Source organism: Momordica charantia, assembly GCF_013281855.1.
Source record: "Momordica charantia cultivar OHB3-1 chromosome 4 unlocalized genomic scaffold, Mcharantia_2.0 BLBB01000004.1, whole genome shotgun sequence".
NCBI classification, from domain to species: Eukaryota; Viridiplantae; Streptophyta; class Magnoliopsida; order Cucurbitales; family Cucurbitaceae; genus Momordica; species Momordica charantia.
In genome coordinates, this window is record NW_028275162.1 from 25,972,220 (window position 1) to 25,978,960 (window position 6,741).

The window sequence follows — 6,741 nt, forward strand, 5'->3', positions numbered from 1 at the left end:
AAAGTTTGATCCTGAAACTCAGAAAAAGAGTTAAGATTATCAAATGGGGAGCATAGAGAGCTTTAAAGACTTGTTGATGACTTAATGTTGATCAAGTATTATAAGTGTAAGGTTCAACAACACTTGATAATAGTTTATTAACTGATTTTTTGGGTTCTTTACAGTTACAAGGGCTCTAATATCATTGATGGATTTCCTCTAGGTCAAATACATTTAGCTCCTCATAACCATCCTCAGTTTGCAGCTAATACCAATGCACAAATCTGTAAGTTATGAATGCGAATTTGAATTGGCTTTATTTACTCTCCATTATTTTCTTTATTGTTTATTTCTTTTTCCTTTTTCTCAAGTATTACTTGGGTATCTACAGCTTAACAGAGTTAAACTGTCCCGTTCTTAGTTGGAGGAGTCAAGTCGTCAATTGAATTTCTTCTGGAACCATTAGGCCAGCTAAATGAGCAACATTGAAATCACTTAGTCGGAGGAAAGTAAGAACCAGATGACCTATGTTGCTGTTGAGGTAAACTAGTATTTAATGGTATAATAGTTCATGTTATTTAAAGAAAAAGCTGCTTAAATTACATCTTTCTATACTCAGGGATGACAGGCTCTGGATTATGATATTGGCTCTACTAATGAGATATGGGAATGGGTATTTTCTCAAGGTATGTCTATCTACTATTTATTTTTTGAACTTAAATAATTACATTACCATATAATGGTGTTACTTGGTCCTCTGTAGCTATTGGCAGCTAGTCCGTATCAAGCTGGTCTTACTCATTACCTTCAAAATACGCTTAACATTGAAACTTCTATGTTTCATCCTTTAAACTCATGAGAACATTAGATTACATTTTGTATATGTATATGTTTCATGGCATCAATGCTTTTGAAAATTAGAAAGAAAATATGGAAACTGGAAAGCTATGGCTAATGGTATCTTCTCCATGAAAAGGTTTATCACCTCTGTTGGCACAGGCGTGGCCCTTTCCATCCTCTAGATCTAGGTTCGAGTCTCAAACACGATGGTAACCTCTCCATTATAATTAATGATAAACTTAAGGGAAAGATTCTGGACCACTAGAGGGCTTAGCAAGGATTCTTTGTTCCCTTTTTTATTGTGGCCGTGGATATTCTCAACATGCTTAGGGATAGAGGCTTAGTGGAAGGGTTCTCTGTTGAGTGTATAGCGTTCATCTCACTCATAAACATTTCTCAACTAAATATTTTCCCATAACAGTTGAAAAGGAAACGAGACTTGAAAACACGGTTTTGAAAATACAAAATCCATGATTAATCCGCACAAGAAACACCTTTGAAGATTTGAATTATGACACACGACCTCATTCTTTTATTTTCCATTCTTTCTTTCTTTTTCCTTCTTCTTTTCATACACTATTTTCTTCTACTTTTTCCTTGTCTCTTCATTTTTCCTCCTTCCGTTTTCTTTCTTGTCCTTTATTTTTTCTTCTATGATCTCTCTCAAGAAATAAGTCTCCACTTTGACTCCGCTTAGTGACTCAACAAACCAAAACAACAAAATTATGATCTAAAACCTCCAAAAGAAATACCCTTCTGTATCTCACCTATAAAGAAAAGCAAATACTCGAATTCTATTATCCACCAACCATATCCAAAGGTAAGAATTAAGATGACCTTATTCCACCTAACCAAGTGAGAAATATTCTTTTCCTCCTTCCCTTGAATCCTCATTTTATAACCTATTGTTCTTTTCCAAGACATTTCCTCTGCTAATCAGTTAAAGATATGGAGATTCTACTATGAACCTTCAATCTTGGATCCGTTAACCAAACCCAATATTTTCACTCCCTTCCAACATCAACTGATTTTTCAGTGGGATCGAAATAGTCTGCAGCTCTCATTCCTCATCGTCCTTCAACATCTTCCTGGCAGCAATATTTCATCATTTTGTACTTGAATTCCATATTTCACTCAACGAACTGACTTTTTTGGCTCTACCACTTTATTAAATCTTGGTAATTTGACATCGAACAGTATATCATTCACCCAAGTGTGTTCCCAAAATTTCTTCTTCCCATTTCCAAAGTTCTACCCATGGACTTCTTCCTTCCCTCTTCCCTCATTACAAGTGAACCAATCTCCAACTCCTAACCCCACATTTTCAGTAGGTGAAGATACTACCTTCCAATTTGCCAAGTGGAAGATGGACATAAAATAGGTATAATAATGGTCACAAAGTCAATCTCCACTACCCTTTGGCAATTAAAAATTAGAACCTTACATATTGAGAAAATAACCATTTAAGTATGCTTTTTAAGGTGCCTTCGTTAATTGTATTCACCTCCCCAACTTCCTACTATCAAAAGAATATTACAGGAATCACGTGGTCTGACGTTTGAGGTGGTTTTCATTTTGTAGTTTTTGGTATATTATTTGTCTTTGGTCGTCCATGAAAAATGCAAATCCACATGTCTATGCAAGTGCTTCAATTTCTAATGGGGACCCAGATTATCTACTTATAACCTTTGTTGTATATCTTGTCCAATAGGGGGTGAACTGTGAATTTTAATTTCTAAAACATATTATAAATTATGTAGTAGTTTTGATTTTCATTTTCATTCCAATCAAAGTTTGGATTGGATATACCTCTTGCTGAAATAGAAAACTTCTGGAATTCATGTTTCAGTAAATAACATTCAGAAAGTTGCTTCTGCACATCTTTTTTGTAACCGTTGACTTTTCATGGATTTCTTTTCCCCGACCCCTCTTTTGTATCAAGCTTTTGCTGCAATTTACCAAAGAACTAAATAATAAACAAAGAAAGTTGCATAATATCTGTTTTTGAACTGGCGAGCATAACATATAAGTGATTTTTTTGCTAAAATTCTAATTCTTGATTGGTTCCTTCTAACAGTTGCATTCTACACCATATTCCAGAGTATTTGAGCAGTGTTCTTTTGAGCCATTTACTTACGATGCAATGGTCACTGTTTGGATTTGTGCGCCAACTTATTTTGCTGACCGAAGTTAAAACAGGTGCTTATTTCTATTGACTTATGATTGGAGGAGATAATTCATTTACAGTTTTTCAAACTTGCTGGTTTCCAAATAGAGTTGTCAAATAATTCATCAAAGTTAGATGTTCCAAAGCCAAAATAATTATTTATTGTCTTAATTGCCATTAATATAGTTTTAAGCTTACAACTAGCAAAGATCTCAAATTGTTTAAATTCTTGAGGAACTCTTAAGTATCCACATAACTAGTTCCATCTGCTTTTTAGTTTACGTTGGCTCCATTTCATTAGGATTGGTTTATGGCTTATGCAGATGACATGATCAGAAGTACGAGGTTCGATGGCATCAGATAATAGTGTTTATTAACTAATTTTTGTTTACAGTTTTGAGGGCTTTTTTCCTAATGTTTTGTAGATTTCTTCTAGGTCATGGCATAGAAGAAATAGGCAGGAATAACCCGTTTGATGCCTTCTCCATATCCTTTATTGGGCCATCAACAATCCATTAGTGCTCTCCTCATAGGCCATCCACATCTGTGCAAAACTGAAGCTATCCCCTGCTGCCAAAAGCATGATGCATAAATATGTAAGTTAATACAGTAATTATTTATTGGGTTTTTCTTCTTTTTTCTTAAATTTTATATTACTTGCGTATTCCATTTCAACAGTACTGAACACTTCCCATCTTGGTGGGAGGAGGATGAGGACCAGATGACCTACGGTGCTGTGGAGGTAAATTATAATTTGATAGTATAAACTTTTTTCTTTTTTTTTTTTTTGGACATACATGAGTTTCCAAACTTGAGCCTGCTATATTTGGTTGGGTTTGAACTCATTCTCCTGATTTGGCCTTTGTTGACCATTAGGTTAACCCGCGATGGTTTATAACAATTCATGTTTCTAAAAAGGAAATCTGGAATTATACCACCTAAGAAATTGGTAGCATCAATGATTTGCAAAATAGAATATTTTTCAAAAGATTGTATTGCAAATCTATACTGAAAAACAATTTTTAGAAAGAGCTCCATAGTTTTGAAATTAATTTGTTTTTTATTTTGAGAAGTGATTTTAGATGGTAGAAAAAAAATAATAAGTTATTCGTTAATATTTTTATTTTAAAAATCAGAAAAAATATAATTATAATTAAATAGGAAAGAAGGTAAGGAAGAAAGAATACTAAGTAATTTTGTAACATATTTATTTATAATTGTGCTGTGGTAGAATTCCTTTTCGCCAGCGTAATCTTAGGGCGTAAAAGTTTCAACAAGAAAAATAAAAAAGTATTATTATGTATATAAAAAATATATATGTATCTAAATTGATTCTTAAATTTTCTGTCTTTAAGATGTTGCTGAATAATATTAGCTTTAAAATTGCTTTAATAAAAATAGTGTATAATTTTTCAAAAGTGATAGCATATATAATTACTAGACCAAATAAATAATTTTTTTTAAGACAAAAAAATATATAGATGAAAATCTTCTACAATGTCTTGTTGAACAATGATAGTAGGCGGTAGTTAATATTTGGAGTTTTTTTTTTTATTTCAATTCCATTTATCTTTTTGGAGTTTTAATTTCATCGGAGAGGTATCTAATTCTTTTAGTTAAATTATTACCCTCGCTAAATTTTTAAATAGTAAATTTTAATGAGGTTTTCATCTGTTAGTCTAGGTTTGTTGTTGAAATGAATTTACTCAATAATGTAGAATTATTTTGATATTACATAATATTAACCCCATTATTACTAATTAAACTATTTTTTTATTGGAAAATTATTTTTCTTCTTTTTTTTTTTTTAACTTCAACGTGGGAGTGGGTATGAAATTATTTGCAATACGATGTAATGATGTTAAAAGAAATACCAATATATTTTTCAGCAAAGAAAAGTGGAAATCGGAAAACCCCGTAACGGAGACGAACAGCACGGAACGGGGGCAGACGGCTATAAATTAGATCTCGATTGTTCCGCATCATTCAACTTCGACTATCACTAGAGGCGTCTACAGATGGACAAGCTTTCAGAGATTTGTCAAATTGATGAAGATCGTAATGTGGAATCGGAGAAACCCTAATTCTACGTGATCGTAATCGGACGGGGTACGGTGTCGCTAATTTGGTACGCAATTTTCATTTCCGCAATTTCTTTCTCACTGTTGTTTTGTTGCGCGCTGGTTGCTGCTGTGATCTATACTGCAATAACTTTGATAAGCGCTGCTGAATCTTCGATCTACCGAATAATTTACGTTGATTTGATATTTTGATGGTATTTAATTTGAGTTAAGCTATGAATGAATTCAATTAATTAGAGTAGAGCATAGTGTCGTGGTCGTTCACAGTTATTACTACCTTTTTAATGCAATTTTACTAGGATTTTGTTTGGACTTAGAGGATAGGCAAGTGAACACCAAAGGTTCTTCCTTCTTTCGTTTCACTGGTAATTAGCCGTAGAGTGTGTTTGGCTGTGATTTTAGTATGAACATTGTCAAAATCACTCCCCATTTCATACATGTGTGGCAAATTAAAAAATTGATTTTTAGAAAGTTTAAAACCTTAAATTTTGGAAAATCAATTATGATTAAATCTATTGTAGGGTGATTTCTGAGTTTTGTGGTGGAAAGAGTATTGGTAGATTATTTGAATGGAAAAGTATTTCTTATCTCCAAGTGAAGTTGTCTTTTGCTTGCCCACCTCCCTTTGCCGAACCACCATAATTACTGGTATTTTTTTTTTTTAATAAGAAACTATGGTTTCACTGAGAAGAAAGAAAATAGATAAAAAAAAATAAGAAGGGCATAAAAAAAACAGCCTTCCAAGAGGGATATATTATGGTAAATTTAGGAGGGGGACCTCCCTCACGCCTGTTATACCATCAAATGTTATTATATGGTAATGGTACTGTTAAGTCCATGAAACATATTCATGAGATGTAAATAGCATGTAGATGTAGTTTTATGGTAGTGACTAATATTGTAATTTTGTAATTTTTGTTGTGAATATCTAAGGGGAAAAAGTCACTTTATTGATTAAATTAATAATTCCTCATAATTAAATTAGAAAATTACTCATGAATCAATCAACACTACCTAAAATTTGAAGCCACAAAAATGCCCAAGTCCAAAAAGACAAAATGAAACACCTAAAAGCTCCTTATACTTTTGTTGGAATGGGAAACTTGAGATTCATGTTTTAGTAAATAACATTAGAAAACTTGCAAAAAAAGCAATTTAATAAAGAGAACTAAATAGGAAACAAAAACTTTGGAGGTATTTATTGGGTAAAAATTGATGCACAAGTGATTTATTTTACTTCTTTATTTTTATTTTGAGTATAACATGTAACATGTGGGGGTAGGGGATCGAATTTCTAACCTCATGGTTGAGGTATATGTCAATTACCAAGCTATGCTCACTTTGGCATTTTAGTTGAATACTAATTATTCTGCATTCTTTTCCACCATAGCTTGCATTGGGGCGTCGTCAGCTTTATCGGCTTCAGCCATTTACTTCCTAACTAATAATGGTATAATGCTACAATGTTTATAGCCAAAGTTTACTGAGGGTTGGACAACAAATTACTTTTTTATGTGAAGTGCTACATAGTACATGCTAATACTATATGTAGACGACTCTTTAAATTTATTTATTGTCATTTCAGTTTCTTTCATTTATATTTTGATTTCTCGAATCAAATAAATATCATACTTTGAAGAAAGTAAATAAATATTTATTTCTATTCCTATTTAA

General features: G+C 32.5%; 1 long non-coding RNA gene across 1 annotated transcript; it reads left to right on the plus strand.

Annotated features, from left to right (window-relative positions):
• The first annotated feature begins 27 nt into the window (after nucleotides 1-27).
• On the plus strand, nucleotides 28-6,741 carry LOC148212066 (uncharacterized). Its single transcript, XR_015790146.1, has 10 exons — nucleotides 28-106; nucleotides 203-265; nucleotides 371-520; nucleotides 599-665; nucleotides 2,897-3,018; nucleotides 3,310-3,331; nucleotides 3,412-3,582; nucleotides 3,665-3,728; nucleotides 4,876-5,114; nucleotides 6,458-6,741. It is a non-coding gene; the product is annotated as an uncharacterized LOC148212066 (long non-coding RNA).